The sequence below is a fragment of the Hyperoodon ampullatus genome (genome assembly GCF_949752795.1).
Source record: "Hyperoodon ampullatus genome assembly, chromosome: 1".
NCBI lineage: Eukaryota > Metazoa > Chordata > Mammalia > Artiodactyla > Ziphiidae > Hyperoodon > Hyperoodon ampullatus.
In genome coordinates, this window is record NC_136914.1 from 120,427,388 (window position 1) to 120,443,849 (window position 16,462).

The 16,462-nt window shown below is 43.9% G+C and overlaps 1 protein-coding gene across 1 annotated transcript in view; it reads right to left on the reverse strand.

Moving 5' to 3' along the window:
- Positions 1 to 1,245: 1,245 nt before the first annotated feature.
- MAP10 (microtubule associated protein 10) overlaps positions 1,246 to 16,462 on the reverse strand; it is a gene marked incomplete at its 5' end in the record, with an annotated part of 82,921 nt that continues 67,704 nt past the window's right edge. Inside the window, one exon of the mRNA XM_079706711.1 lies at positions 1,246 to 1,983. The remainder of the gene's footprint in view (positions 1,984 to 16,462) is intronic.

The following is a 16,462-nucleotide window of genomic DNA, read 5'->3' on the forward strand; positions in this document are numbered from 1 at the left end:
ACCAGTGAAGCTCAGTTTCATGGCTTTTCTTTGTTGGGAGATTTTTGATTACTAATACAATCTCCTAAAGCTTACTTAGATTTTATATTTCTTCATAATTTAGTCTAGATAGGTTTTATGTTTCTAAAAATTTGTCATTTCATCCAGGTTTTCCAATTGGATAGTGTATAGTTTTTCATAGTACTCTCTTATAATCCTTTTTATTTGTGTAGAATTGGTAGTAATGTCCCCACTTTTATTCTGATTTTAGTAATTTGAGTCTTCTCTTTTTATCTTGGTCCTTCTACATAACAGTTTGTCAATTTGTTGATCTTTTCTAAGATGCAGTTTTTGGTTTTGTTGATCATCTCTAGTCTTCTTCTCTTCTCTATTTTGTTTATCTCTGCTTGAATCTTTATTATTTCTTTCCTTCTTCTAGCTTTGGGTTTACTTGGTTCTTCTTTTTCAGTTCCTTAAGTTGTAAAGTTAGATTATTGATTTGAGATCTTTCTTCTTTTTTAATGTAAGCATTTATAGCTATTAATAAAAGTTGTGTCCCACAAGTTCTGGTATAATGTATTTTTTTATTGTCTCCAAGTATTTTCTAATTTCCCATATGATTTCTTTTTCTATCTATTGGCTGCTTAAGAATGTGTTGTTTAATTTTTACAGACTTGTGAATTTCCCAGTTTTCCTTTTTTTACAGATTTCTAACTTTATCCCATTGTGGTTGGAGGAGATACTTTGTAGAATATCTATCTTTTTTAATCTATTGAGACTCAAGTTGTGGACTAACATATGGTCTATCCTGGAACCTGTCCCATGTGCACTTGAGATGAATGTGTATGCTTTTGTTTTTGGGTAGGGTGTTTGGTATATGTCTGTGAAATCTAGCTGGTTTATTGTTAAGTCCTCTATTTCCTTGTTTTTCTCTGTCTGCTTTTTCTATCCATTATTGAGAGTGGGGTGGAGTATTGAAGCCAACAACTAGTGCTGTAGAACTGTCTATTTCTCCCTTCAATTCTGTCATCTTCTGCGTCAATTATTTTGATGGTCTACTAGGTGCATAAATGTTTATAATCGTTATACCTTCTTACTGTATTGAACCTTTTATTAGTATATAATGTTCTTGGTCTCTTGTAAATTTTTTTACTTAAAGTCTATTTTGTGTGATATTAGTGTAACCACTCCTGCTCTCTTTTGGTTACTATTTGCATGAAATATCTTTTTTCCATCCTTTCACTTTCAAACTATTTGTGTCTTGGATCTTAAGTGAGTCTCTTTTGATAGCATATACTTGAATTATGTGTTTTTATCCATTCTGCCAATCTTTGTCTTTTGATTGGAGCAGTCAATCTTTTCACATGTAAAGTAATTACTGAGGAGGGGCTTAATTCTGTATTGTTCTGTTTGTTTTTTATATGTATTGTAGCATTTTTGTCCTTCACGTCCTGCATTACTGTCGTCTTTCTGTGTTTTAGTTGATTTTTTTGTAGTGAACATTTAAACTCCTCTCTCACGTCCTTCTGTGTATATTCTATAGCTATTTTCTTTGTGGTTACCATGGAGATTATACATTTAACATCCTAAGCTTATAACACTCTAATCTGAATTAATATCAGGTTAACTTTAATGACATACACAAACTCTGCTCCTTTACAGTTCTGTCCCACTCCCTTTGGTTGTTGATGTAACAAAATTACATCATTATACACTGTGTGCCACAAACCGTAAACTAAAAATTCTTCTAAATTTATTCATTTCTTTTTTTTTTTTTTTTTTTTTTTTTTTTTTTGCGGTACGCGGGCCTTTCACTGTTGGGGCCTCTTCCGTTGCGGAGCACAGGCTCCGGACGCGCAGGCTCAGCGGCCATGGCTCACGGGCCCAGCCGCTCCGCAGCATGTGGGATCTTTCCGGACCGGGGCACGAACCCGTGTCCCCTGCATCGGCAGGCGGACGCTCAACCACTGCGCCACCAGGGAAGCCCTATTCATTTCTTAAATTCTGTAGAAAACAAGATTTGGAGTTATAAACCAAAGTTATAATAATCCTAGCTTTTAGATTAATAATTATTTTTCTTTAACTATATTAATCTTTTAAATCACGTAGAAAACAAAATGTGCCTTTACAAACCAATGTTACAATAATACTAGCATTTTAAAATTACCCAGGAATTTGCCTTGACTGAGTTCTTTATTTCTTTATACGGCTTTGAGTTGCTCTCTCATGACCATTATTTCACCCTTTAGAACCTCCTCAGAGTTTCCTACAAGTCAGGTAAAGTGATAATGAACTCCTTCAGCTTTTGTTTATCTGGAGACATCGTCGTTTCTCACTCACTCTTGAGGAATACTTTCACCAGATGTAGGATTCTTCGTTGACAGTTTAGTTTTGTTTAGTTTTGTTTATAGCACTTTGAATACATCATCCCACTGCCTTCTGGTCTTCAGAGTTTATGGATGTATTAGTTTCCTATTACTGCTGTAACAAATTATTGATACCACAGCTTAGAGCTTCAAAAAGCACAAATTTATTATCTTACAGTCTGGAGGTCCTAAGTCCTAAAAAAAATCAAGGTTTCAGTAGGGCTGTGTTCCTTCTGGGAGCTCTAAGGGAGAATGCATTTCCTTGCCTTTTCCAGCCTCTAGAAGCTACTTGCATTCCTTAGATCACAGCGTCTTCCTCCATCTTTAAAGCCAGCAGTGGCAAATTGAGTCCCCACATAACCTCACTCCAACCTTGCTTCCAGCATCACATCTGACTCTCCTCTTCTGCCTCCCTCTTCTACTTATAAGGACACTTGTGACTTCATGGGGCTCACCCCAATAATCCAGAATAATCTCTCCTTCGCAAGGTCATCTGATTCGTAAATTTAGCTCCGTCTGCAACCTTAATTCTCCTTTGCCATGTAACCTAATGTATTCACAGATTGCAAGACATGGACAGCTTTGGAGGTCATTATTCTGCCTACCACACTGGACAAACCATGCCCTTGTTTTAAGAATCTCTTCATCCTCTCAGGCGCTGAGGCCTGGAATTTTATGTCAGAAAGCCATTCTTTTTTGGCAAGGTGCCCCCGTAGGAGATACCAGTGAGCCTTCAAGAACCTTGAATTTTTTAGCTCCTATAATTCTGATTTCCATATTCTAAGTCACTCTGGTGATAGAAAATTTCATCTCACACTAGCGAGTATAGATGAAATCCTATTTTTGTCCAAGATTCATAATCCTTCAGTCCCCAAGCTTGTAAAGCTTATTTTTTTGTTTTGTTGATGCTCTTTGTTGCAAACTGTTTACAATCTGTGAGTCTTCAGCTCTTTCAAGCTTGTATTTGAGTCTGGATCACATAACTGTCAGGAGAGACACAAATTGAACCAGATTGCTACTACTGAAATCCTAAGAATTCTAACTGCACCTTTAAAACCTATATTGCTTGCAAGTCAGAATGATATTGTGGAAGAAGCATTCATGTTTGAGGCTGAAAGAGCTGAATGGAAACCCATCTCTATGATTGATTACTTGTGTGACCTTTGGCCAGTTACTTCAAGTTCTCTCAACTACAGTTTCTTCATTCGTAACATTATTTTTTACAGACATTGTAAAGTTGTTAGGAGGATAATAGATGGTATAATAAACCACTTCGCATAGCCCATGTTGAACATATAGTAGCCATTATTACTATTTAATCTCCAAGTATATATATGCACCCAGTAGACTATAGCCAACATCTATGCTAGTCTCTGGGAGAAGTTCAAAGCAAGAGGCAGGTGGTGGGCTTCCCTGATGGCACAGTGGTTGAGAATCTGCCTGCCAATGCAGGGGACACGGGTTCGAGCACTGGTCTGGGAAGATCCCACATGATGCGGAGCAACTGGGCCTATGAGCCACAATTACTGAGCCTGCACGTCTGGAGCCTGTGCTGTGCAGCAAGAGAGGCCACGATAGTGAGAGGCCCGCGCACCACAATGAAGAGTGGGCCCCGCTTGCCACAACTAGAGAAAGCCTTCGCACAGAAGCAAAGACCCAACACAGCTATAAATTAATTAATTAATTAATTAAAAAAAAAAAAGAGGCAGGTGGTGCCTAATGATAAGAGTTCTCAGTGAAAACGAAGAAGGGAGGAATATGATCTTGACCAAGTTTCTTTTTTTTTTTTTTTTGGGCTTTCGTTTCCTAATCTAAAAAATAATCAACTTAGATTAGATGATCTTTAAACGTTCTTCCCGTGCAGACATTCTGTGGTTTTCAGAAGCGTCCTGACTATTGGTAAGTATGACTAATCCAGGAAATAAATAGGATTTTCATCAAAGGTTATGTGTAAATGAATGCAAAGTTATCATGTCCAGTACTGACCTCAGGACCTTGAAAACAATATAACTGTTATTCAACCACATCATTTTGAAGGTCTCCTTTGGACACACAATGTATCTTCAAGCCAAAAGGCACCATGAACTAGAACAAAATGGCAGACATCTGGTTTGAAGAGAAGTTTCACACAAAACACAGAGGTGGCAGTTACTCTGGCCACGAAAATGGACCAAAAGGAAAGCATTTAATACAACTGGCTGAATTATAGCCCTTGGAATTCCAGCAGTGTGGAGGTGGCCATCCAACATTAATGAAAATCTTCCATTTGTCTCCAGTATTTCCTGCTATATTTTGCTTTTTGTCTTTCTCTTTGGGAAATAACAGGAAGATTTCAGCTTGGGTGCTGTTGGCTTCAAGGCTTTCTTTTAATGTACAATTGTCAACCAGATCACAGCAAGAACAAATTATATGTCAGCCAATGATTGCATAACAGAACTCATTTCCATTTGAAGAAAGGGATGAAGGTGACAATGTACCCTCTCTCAGGAACATCCTCTCATGCAGAGTGATGGGCTCAAGTACAAAGCTTAGGCAGATCAAGCTCAGAAACAGCCGAAAGAGACAGGCTGTGAATTAGAGGCTGCCCACGGTGACAGCTCTCTGACAGAATAAGAAGGGCAGGAAGGATGGGCCTGGGGAGGGTGGCTGACATTCGTTTGTGTAAGTACTAACGGGAGAGCCAGCAAACTCAAACTTCATGGAAAGAAAAATCTGTGTCTGATACCCGCAATTACAGAGGAGGTTGTCATAAATGTGGGACTTAAATAGTTTGGGAATTCAGAGCTCTTTATTGATAGAGATGCCCATTAAATGCTAGCTGAGAAATATTTGCAGACTATGTATTGAATCAGCCCTTTTGGGTTGTCACTGGGTGTCCCATGGGAAGGTCCTTGTATCAGAAGTGACCTGCCCGATATTCGGAGCAAGATTTTGAAATATAGAGAAACAAAGCAGATTTTATGGTCTTCCTTCTACACATCACTTTCTAATTCTTTTATGGTTATAACAATGATAGGGAGTTGACTGGAAACTCTTTCTGAAGGTGTATCAGCAGAAGAATTAATTAGAGAGACAACCTATATTTCCCTGTCTTTGGGGTTTTGCCTCTTCTATGACCCAAGTTGTCACTTTTCATTTATGTTGAGGTGTTTCCAGCTTAGCCCATTTGGGAGTTTTACTTTTAAAACGAATTGCAACTGCTCTTTTCTGGGTTGGCAATGCCAGTGGATTGTTGCACGAGCCGTAGCTTATAGCTTGATCCAGGTTGGCATGAGTCAACAAAACTGGCCTCTTTGTTTCTAGTCGCTTCTTCCCCTGGTTCCATTGGATGCACAGAAGTTTATTTATCCTCTCTTTTTTTTAAGGGTTCAAAGAAAGATGCAATTGGATAAGAGTGAAAATATGAACATTTTGAGGGCTTGCTTTGCACAGAGTTGGTCACGAATACATACTTATTCAATGAAAGAAAGTGGGAAAAGGAAAGAAAGAGAGAACAAAGAAAACAAAGAGGAGGGAAGGAAGAGGGAGAGAGGCAGGGCGGGAAGAAGGGAGGACTTAGGGAACTGGGGAACATCTCACCTAAATGTAATGGCTTCCCATCACCATTTAATGGAATTCTGGTATCATCTTAAGGACGCAGCCTTCGATTTAATCAGAACCACATTTTATGCTGGAAAGTCCACTGGACTCAGCTTGACTCAGTTCCGAGTCTTATTTTTATCTAAGGGAGCTTTAACATCAAACCCTCTTTAACTCCTTACCTTCAGCTGTCTAGGAAGCAGACATCAAGTTCCCTGCATTCCTTCCTTATTCACCTCTTTCTAATCTTATGTCTCTTAATCTCTCAATTATAGGCTGGAGGATGGGGGGGGGAAGTGAGGGGATGGGGGGCCAGGCCCTTCCTGGTAGGGTTGCTAAGACAAAATACATCAACTTAAATCTGAATTTCCGGTAAAGGGTAAATTTTTTTTTTTTAGTATAAGTACGTTCCAAATACTTGGGACACACTCAGACTGAGAGAGTATTTGTTGTTTATCATTTGTTGTTTTGGTTTCTTTTGTCAGTAATCTGAATTTGAAAGCACACACATGTAGACGCATCTGAGCTTTTAAAGAACAAGGTGTCTCTGTCCCAGTGTCCTTCCCCTTGGTGGCTATGCTGTGTCACAGGATTCACCCAGCAGCTCTCTGCTCTACCCTGAGCGACCACCAAGACTCTTTGTACGTAGCCCAGGATGCAGGGGACTGCACAGTCTCAAGATGGGAAGAGAGAACCGCCTGCTAGGGGCCTCTCGTGTCCCTAACTTCCATCTGGACAGGCGCATGAAAGACAATCAGACTCTTCAGTTTGCTTACTCAGTGGGAAGGAATTATTGAGACATAACATTATTTTTACCAATTTACTATCTATATAAACTATTCATTAAGAGTGGCATAAACATAAACAGTCAACAATTTGATAATATTTGTGAATAAAACTACACACATATATATTTCAACAGACCCATCTGCATACATATTTCCTCCTTCTGATATAGTTCATTCCACAGACAGATGAATAACAAGAACTTGAAGAAGCCAAACATATACAGCTCCCGCAGAGGATTCTTAAGAGTGAAGATGAGAGACTATAAAATGAAACGGCTCAATGATTATTTCTTCATTGGGGAGGATATGGAAGGAGCAGCTGTGCTTGAGATCGGTCACCACAAGTTCCCACTCAGACTGACTGAGAAGCAGAAAAGTTGATGGGGTCTGTCTGCAGTGTCCCTGGAGCCACGATGCCCTGAGTGGACAGCTGACCCGAGGCATCTTGGGGAAGAGGGATGCTCTGTCTCCTGGGCCACACCAGATGGGTGGTGCTCACTAAGGTCATCAGACTTGGGCAGGAGAAGACCAACCCAGCACTGGGGGCGGGGGGGTGATGCTGTGGGGGGAACCCGGGCTTGGAAGGCAGACCTTTTCGGATCCACCACCTCCTAGGAGTCTGACCTCACCTGAATCTGCAGGTAGTTTGATGAGAACCGGTGAAATAAAGTAAAAAGAACAGAAAACAGGTAAAACCTCTTGCATCAATTCGGTCAGAGGAGCCAGCCTTCCAAACACGAGTAGAGACGGAGAGAGAAGCTGGTGATCTGGGGCTCAGCTGGCTACTAGCTGTTGATCCTGGGGTAGACCATGCAACTCAAGAAGCCTCAGAAGCCTCCTTTGCAGAGGAGCAGGTGTTGTGAACAACAGCTTCTGGGGAGGGCTGAAGGAGGCGGTGAAAGGAAAGTTCTAGCTCAGTGCGTGGCCTGCAGGAAGCTCTCAAAAATGGAATGAAGGTTCTTACATCCAGGCTGTGACAGGGTCCCTCATATTTTGACTCTAGCGGTTACTTGGTCACTTATGGGGAGCAATCAGGAGGCGGGGGTTACACAAGTGGCAAGTTGCTCCATTAAGGGGGAAGAGTGGTTAGGCTCCCGCCGGCCCCTCCACTCCTAGAGCTGCGTCATCGGCCCAGAAGCCTGTGACCTCCCCGTTTTGGGCATCTTTTTCTAAATTTGCATGATGGCATTTATATGGCCCTGGAATGAAGTAGCCCCCAGCACCCTGGAATCTTATCTGGGAGAGGAATATGATTTTGCCCCTCTTTTCCTAGGTGCCTCTGGATCTCCCAGTCTCCCAGGTACAGTCCTGTTTTCCCCAATACACCCCCATCTCCATACCTGGCCACCACAGTGGTGGGAACTCAACGTTCTCTACTCAAGAGATGGTCAGATCTCCAAGCAGATTTTATAACTTGGTCCAATGTAGTCATCCCCTTGCACCCCAGGAGAGCAGGGACCCACACCCTGCAGGTTTGGAAAAGAGGGCACCTCTCAGGCCTCTCTCTCTGCAACACTACTTTCTTTTTCTACAGCTCCGTTCTTCCATCCCTCAGCCTGGTGCCTTCCTCCCCGCCCTCAGGAAATTCCTCTCTTTCCCGAAGGAGAAGGAGATTCTGAAGTGCCCGCCTCGAGCCTGGAGCCTCTGGTTTGATGCCCATGAGTCCCTTTTCCCCTAGTGCATCCTGCAGTGGGAAAGGGGCGAGGAAGAGGGCTCAACGGAGTCCCAGAAGCTGGAGGGAAGGTACCACTTCCGCATCTGTTTCCTGACCAGCAAGACTGGAGGCCACTTTCCTCCCAAATCTAAGGAGAAGCACACAGAGGCCAACATTCATCCTTTCTGGGAGAGAGCACTGTCTAGTTTCGCTATGGGAAAAGAACATCTCTGTCATTGTCATGGATGGGAACTTGCCCCTTGTGAAATAAAAACCCAGGATTATTAGGCTAAAGAGCACTTGAGTCTTTTCTGCACCTGGCTTCAGTGCTAAGTAAGAAGACGTTAGGTGAAATGGCACGCCATCTACCTGCCATCCTGGCTGGGAGACCCAGCTCATATTAGATTGTATGTTTTTAATTCCAAAATAGTCTTCCTAGTCAATGGGTTTTTAGATTTTTCCTCTAAGTTTATACAGCCACCGTTACTGACAGTTTGTCACTAACCTACAGTCCATATACTAAGAGAGTCTAAGAAAGATGACATCTCTTCTTTGCCTGACAACAGAATGGAGATCACCCCTGGCAATGGTCTAAGCTCCATCTGTAAAACAGGGCGAGTTACCGCCTCCTTCGTGACCTCAATGGGCATAAAAACAACGAAGGCGAGGAGGTGGAGATCTGGGGGCTCCTCAGAGGACCATGGAAATGTGAAGGATCGTGGCTACTGAGGTAAAATGGGATGGAGGCTGTGTGCACCACCCATACGATGCTGTTTATGACGGAGGGTAGTGCCTGGGCCAAGGTGTGTGCTGACATGAATTGTGTCTGCAACCTGATAACCATTCTGCAGTGACCTGGAATGAGGGATGTATTGGAGGAGAGTCTCCTCAGGGATTAGAGGGGCACCATTTTGGGGGCCCCCAGTGTACAGACCTCCCAGTTATCTTGTGGAGTCTCCTCAACGCAGACCAAAATCCAAGCCAGGGTCTTAGCACCAGAATGATTGGTTATTTAGGGCCAGTTCTCCAAAAACTAGGTGAGGTCGACAGGAGGACAGTCAAGATGTAGCCCCTGGTGAGGCAACGTGAGCTCTGTGTTGACCTGGACATCTGAGCCTTCTAGAACGACTCAGACTTCAAGGTTTGCTTCATTAAAAAAATAATAAATTTATGTATTTATTTTTGGCTGCATTGGGTCTTTGTTGCTGCACGCGGGCTTTCTCTAGTTGCGGCGAGCGGGGGCTACTCTTCGTTGCGGTGCGTGGGCTTCTCACTGCAGTGGCTTCTCTTGTTGCGGAGCACGGGTTCTAGGCACGTGGGCTTCAGTAGTTGTGGCACACGGGCTTCAGTAGTTGTAGCGCACGGGCTTAGCTGTTCTGTGGCATGTGGGATCTTCCCAGACCAGGGCTCGAACCCGTGTCCCTGAACTGGCAGGTGGATTCTTGACCACTGCGCCACCAGCGAAGTCCAAGGTTTGCTTCATTTTGATCATTGTTATTACACTGGTGAGACTGCCACTGGGCAAAGTTCCGGGTGGATGCAGCTCAGGAAGAAACAGCGAAATGCAGGGTGACTCCTCAACACAGAGGGAGCTGAAAGCAGAAGGGCACTGGTTAGCCATCTTTGAGAAAGACAGTGAAGCTGCTTTGGGTGCTGATAGGAAAACACAGTACGGAGATTATCTAGAGGGCGAGTGTAGCAAGAAAAGACAGAGAGCTATAAGATGCTCCAATATTTCTAGGTCAGGGAGATGAGAAGGAACCTACAAAGGGGTCTGAGAAGTAGCAGCCAGAGAAGTGGGAGAACCAAGAGAAAGCGGTCCCCTTGGCTTAAAGGTGCTAGAAGGGAATGGTTGTTGAGAGGTGAGAAAGACGGGATTTGGCGATGTTGGTCATTGGCAGTCTTGATGGGAGGGTTTCCTTCAGTGATGGGTATGGAGGTCTGACTGGAGAAGGTTCAGGAGAGAAGAGGACTTCTAAAGGAAGCTAGCCATCCAAGGGAGCAGAGAAATGTACCAATAACTGGAAGACAGGGGCATAGTTTTACTTAAGATGTAGGGTATTTCAGCAAGTTTGCATGCTAATGGGAATAATCTAGCAGAGAGGAAGCAATGGGAAGGGAAAAGTTAAGGGTTAGGGTTAGGGTTAGGAGCATTGTCCTTGAGGAGGTGAGAGTACATAAATTTAGGGGACAAATGGTCTCTTAAATAAAAGCACACACAGAGTGCTTGGGGTTCCCTGGTGGCCTAGTGGTTAGGATCCCAGGCTTTCACGGCCGTGGCATGGTTTCAATCCCTGGTCGGGGAACTGAGATCCCGCAAGCCACGTGGCATGGCCAAAAAAAAAAAAAAAAAAAAAGAAAGAAAAAGAAAAAAAACGCATACACTTTGCCCTTCCTGTGCCTGTTTCCTTATCTGTGAAATAAAAATGATAATGTATTCATCACACAGGATTGTGATGAGGGTTAAGTGAGTCAACGGGTGTAAAGCACTTAGAACTGTGCTTGGAATAGTAAGCACTCAATAAATGTTAGTTCTTTGTCCTCTTACCATTATGATCAGTTGTAACAGGAGGAAGAGAGAAGACGGGACCAGAGGATACAGGATGGGACCAGAGGATACAGATGGATTTGGTGATGGGTGGATGAAGACATCTCCTGTGAGCTTCTACTTTCCCAATGAAATAGAGCTGCAGTGAGAGGAGGGGTCGCGCTGCCGGTGGGGTGTTGTAGGATCAGGGGTCATGCTGAGGGCCCACTTGAGCTCTGTGGTGATAATATCAAAGAAAGATCCCGCAGCATGGCTGGGTCTTTTCTCTGTATCTATATTCAGCTGCTCAGATGCAGGTGTGCAGTAGGTGGAGAGTTGGATTTAACTACGTTTGGGGTTTTTCCTGGTCAGTGGGATAGGGGAAGAGAATGGTAAGGGAGCTGCGGTAATAATAACAGGTCATAGAATCTAAGTTAAGTAGGAAGGAAGTGAGGATATTAGGGGAAAGCAAGGACAGAGAGGGGGACTGTGGTGGGCTCCTTGATCAGAGGTCCTAGCAAAGAAGTGTTGGAGAGCGAAGCTAGGGCAGGTGGGCCCCAAAGATGGGAGGCTGTGATCAGAGAATAGGATGGTGGAAAGCAAGAATTTAGAGCTGATGCCGTTTTGGTGATGACAAGATAGAGCGTGACCTTGAGGTGGGAGTAGGAGGAGATGGCGGATCTGAGCGGGTGAAGGTGGGGAGTGGATGGGGGAGTTACCAACATGCATGTTGAATTTGTCAAGAAGCAGACAGGAATCAGTGGGCCAGGTGTAAAATCATTCATGAATAAGGGTGCACGGCCACAAGTTGGGTGCACAAAGGAGGAGCGGTGGCTGATGGAATAACCAGATAGCACGTTCTTTGAAGGAGCTGGATTTTTTTTTTGTTGTTTGGTTTGCTTTGCTTTTGTTCTGGAGGACAGAGACGCAATGCTCTGGAAGTAGCAATGAAGACCCAGGAGGGCTTTTATGTTACTCCAGGCCCAAGTACATGGGAGATGGGAAAAACTAAGAGGCACCACTTGGGAGGGCTACAGGGGAAGCAGTGTCCTCCAAGGGCAGCCACGTATCCGCTGAAGCAAGAAGGGAGACCGCTTTCACTGAAGCAGTCACAGATATAGAGGACTTGACTGAGGACACACCTGAGTTCCCCAGGGCCCAGGGCAGAGGTCTGGGGGATTGAAGAGGGCAGTGTGAGGTAAGTCTAGATATCAGTGGGGGACCTGGGAGGCTTGGACTGAGGCTGACTGAGGCCAACTGAGAGGTAAGGCAGGTGGTTTCTTAAGGCATGATTAGGAAGTTTCTTTGCAGCTTGCCATTCGCCAAAGCACCCAGCAAAGATGGCCTGCAGATCTACCTAAGCAGCCTGGAGATCAAACATGCAGGTATTGCTTGCAATTACCAGGCGACATGGCCAAGGGAAGCACTGACAAACGGAGTCCAAGATAATTATTAGAGATTAGAGAGTTTGCAGTGAAATGCGCATGGGCTGTAGCTGCAGTCAGGTTTCCATGCAGGGAAATGCTGTGACGCCTTGTGACTCCCTGTCCACTCAGTATATTCGTTTTGGGTCATCAGACCCTGGGCACAAAAGTACTGGCTGGAGTCCCTTGCAAGTCCAGGGATTGGAGTATTTCCCTGATGAAGGGGGTTTTCCATCTTGACTGCAGTTGAGGCCTCCCATATTACTTCATCCAAAAACAAACATTGAGGGCTTCCCTGGTGGCGCAGTGGTTGAGAGTCCGCCTGCCGATGCAAGGGACACGGGTTCATGCCCCGGTCCGGGAAGATCCCACATGTCGCGGAGCGGCTGGGCCCGTGAGCCATGGCCGCTGAGCTTGCGCGTCCAGAGCCTGTGCTCCTCAATGAGAGAGGCCACAACAGTGAGAGGCCCGCGTACCGCAAACAAACAAACAAAACAAAACAAACAAAACAAAACAAACAAACATTGACAAAATGAACCATCTTGGTTAAGTCTTTGGAATTGAGATTGCACAATGGTCTTGAGACAGGCAGACTTTCTTTTTTCTTTTTTGGTATTAAAGTTAGTTTAAGTTTATTAGTTTAGTTAATACAAAGATGTCTTTAGAGTCATCAGCATTAAGTATAATACTTTTATTGTACCTAGGTTTACTGGAAGTCAAATAAGATCTTATCTCTGTTACAAAATTTGTCAGCAAGAAAATGAAATTGGTATGATGAAATTTTTATAAGTAAATTAAATATAAATGAGATTTTTTAGGTGAACTCTTTAGGAGTAATTATGTTTCATGGCCTGTCTACTTCAAAATAGTTGCCCCAGATTTTTAGTAACTTAAAACTTTAAAGTTTTGCTAAATTAAGTTAGACGATGAAAGTTTATTGATGACCTAGATCATTGTGAAACAGGAGGGGACGGGGCAGGGCACAACCTTTAAAAGAATGACATAGCCTGAGGACACGACATAAATGGATTAGAACAAAACAGGTCTAAGATGGCAGATGAGTCAACTTCCACTAGACCTTTAGCCCCAGTATATGAGACAGGCAGACCTTTAATTAAAGTTTCTGGCAGTGACTTCCCAGAACAGTAGGGTGGAGTTGTCAGCAGTAAGTTTTGTCAGAATTAGACTATAAAGGAAAGTAACAAGCAGAATCTAGGTGTTCCGGCCAAACCCTCCATTTCCCTAGTCGTCAGTTTCAAAGCAGGTACGACACACATTCCTACGGGAGTTGGAGGGGTTCTAGTTCCCATGAGTCTGCACCAAAAGGCCAGTATGGAAACCAGCGAACCCCAGAATGCGTAGAATAGGCAGGCGGTGGCAGATGGATGCTGAGAGATGAAGCCCTTTCCAGCTGGAGAAAAGGTGTTTAGCAAGTGAACAAAAGTGGGGAGGCTTAGGGTGTGTTTGGAAGAATGGAAGGAGCCTTGTCCTGTAGCCACAACGTCTGTGAAGGAAGACAGGAGTCTGGATACGATTCAGAGAGCTTGGAATGCAGGGTGTGGCCTTTCTATTTATCATCACTACAACCTCTGGCTTTCTTCCCGGGTGTGGGAGTGATCCAGATAAGGACGCGGAGGGAAAAGCCTTGAGTAAGTTGCATTTCAGCCTGTGAAGTTAGTTTTCAAGTCCAGTGAACAGATCTCATAGTAACAGATCCCACAGTAATTTCTTTAGTGGTAATGTGTGCTCAGAGCTGAACTCAACCCCTGCTGGGGCCAGCGAACCTGGAGGGAGGGAGTGGATTCTTGGCCTCTTCTCATAGAGCCAGGATAAGGTGGAAACCTTGATACCTACTCAGGAAGGATTAGGTGGGGAGTGAAATGTTGGGGGCAGGAATGTGGGAGAAGGGAAGAGGATTAAAAAGGGGTGACTGCAGGGATTTTCAAGCTATTTTGAGCATCAGAATTCCCTTCCCCCAGTGAAGCTTGCACAGAAGCCCAGTACAGGATTGATGAAGGCTGCTGCCCCGGGTGAAGTAAGAGGGTTCTGCTTCCTCCCCGCCCCCTGCCCCCGCGACCCCCTGTGGTCACTCGGCAGCGGCCGCTGAGGGTCTCCCTCAGCCCTTAGCGCAGCTGACAACCCACGGGTTTTCAGCTGCTTTTCCTCTTAGCAAAAGGAGCAACATTTTTAGAATTTTGAGCTTCAGTATTCTGTGATTTATTCAGCCTTAAAAAGGATGGAAATTCTGATACTTGCTACAGCATGGATGAAGCTTGAAGCCCTCACTCTACGTGAAATAAGCCAGTCACAAAAGGACAAATACTGTATGATTCTTGCGTAGGTTAGGTCCCTAAAGAAGCCAACTTCATAGAGACAGGAAGTAGAGGATGGTTGCCAGGGACTGGGAGGTTGTTTCATAGGGACAATCTCAGTTTGGGGAGATGACAAGGCTCTGGGGATGGATGGTGCTGCTGATGGTCGCCCAACGATGTGAATGTACTGAATACCGCGGAACTCTCCACTTACCTGAGGATGGGAAATTGTATGTTATTTGTATTTTACCCCAATAAAACAAAACCTGTGGATGGGAGTTGGCGAAGAGTATAAGGGAGTGACGGCTCCAATGTCACCTGAGAGCTCCCCTCCAGTGACATTTTCAGAACTGAAACTGATGACCCCAGGGCCCGCCTCCTCTCAAGCTTCCCACCGCCCGGCTGCAGGGGCGCGAGGGTCCTCCGCGCTGTAGCGGACCCGCACCCGGGCAAGAGGGGCGAACGCCACCTAGAGGTGATGCACCCTGTGCAGCCCACGCCTGGGGTCAGGCTCAGACCGGCACAAACATTCTCTCTCTCTCTCTCTCTCTCTCTCTCTCTCTTTTTTTTATCGGTTGTCGCAGGCTGACGTAGGGAAAAATGGGAAATGACTACTTTTAATGGGCAAGGGGTTTTTCAGAAGGTGATGAAATTGTTCTGCAAATAGATAGTGGTGATGGTTGTACAACATCGTGAATATGCTTTAAAACACCACCGAATTGTACACTTTAAGATTGTTTAAATGATGAATTTTATATTACGGAAATTATTTTTTATTGATGTGAAATTCACATAAAATTCAGCATTTTAAAGTGTACAATTCAGTGCCATTCAAAACATTTACCAAAAAATAGAATAAAAAAATAATAAAAATAAATAAAACATTTACCAGGAATGTGAGGGAAGACTACACTCACATGTAACATGTGGAAAGAATGTCAGCCTTCCCTCTGTTCCTTCTCTTGCTTCTGCTATTGCTTTTCTCAAATTCTGTGGTGGATTTGGAGAAGGATCCCTGGGATTAAATCAACATCGGTTTCTAGCTGTCATTCGACTGGTAAGCCCCCAACACCCAGAGATGGCATGTAGAGCCCCGTGTCTAGAACCCCGACTGTCCTAGAACCGTTTTAAAGTCTCCCCACGAGAAGTCAGCAGTGCCTCCTGAGTGGTCAGGACACGGAGCTGGAGATTGAGGCTTGGGGGCTTCCTGGGCAGAGGGGGACAAGCCCTGCCTGCTGACAACTCATGTCCCTAAATTACAGACCTGCTACATGCAACCGGACGTGGCACACCATACAAATCATTCTCCAGAAATATTAAAAAATACAAAACCTTTTTTAATGGAAGTTTTTATTGAAGTATAGTTGATTTACAATGTTTCAGGTGTACAGAAAAGTGATTCAGTTATACATATATATATATTCTTTTCTTAGACTCTTTTCCATTGTAGTTATTACAAGGTATTGAATACAGTTCCCTGTGCCATACAGTAGGTCCTTGTTGTTTATCTATTTTATATATAGTAGTGTGTATCTGTTACTCCCAAACTCCTAATTTATCCCTCCTCTCCTCCCCCTTTTGGTAATCATAAGTTTGTTTTCTACATCTGTGAATCTTTCTCTAGTTTGTAAATACGTTCAATTGTATCATATTTTAGATTCCACATATAAGTGATATCATATGATATTTGTCTTTCTCTGTCTGATTTACTTACTATGATCATCTCTAGGTCCATCCATGTTGCTGTAAATGACATTATTTCATTCTTTTTTATGGCTGAGTAATAATCCATTGTACATTGAAGATTGTACCACATCTTCTTTATCCATTCTT